The following is a 213-nucleotide window of genomic DNA, read 5'->3' on the forward strand; positions in this document are numbered from 1 at the left end:
ATCCCCAATTTCTTCTTATCAGAAGTAATCTGCACCAACACCGCGGGGTAGTTCCGGGCAGCGCTGCGAGCGAGGGGCTTCGTCGACGCGAGGGCCCCTGTAAACACACACTGAGCCCTCGCCGTGACACACACCAGGCGCTGCTGCTACGATACCCTGGCACTAGCCTGGCACCCGTTCGCGGATGACACTCCCCCTCGGCCCAGCGTCATG

The sequence above is a fragment of the Penaeus monodon genome, chromosome 31 (genome assembly GCF_015228065.2).
Source record: "Penaeus monodon isolate SGIC_2016 chromosome 31, NSTDA_Pmon_1, whole genome shotgun sequence".
Classification (NCBI taxonomy): domain Eukaryota; kingdom Metazoa; phylum Arthropoda; class Malacostraca; order Decapoda; family Penaeidae; genus Penaeus; species Penaeus monodon.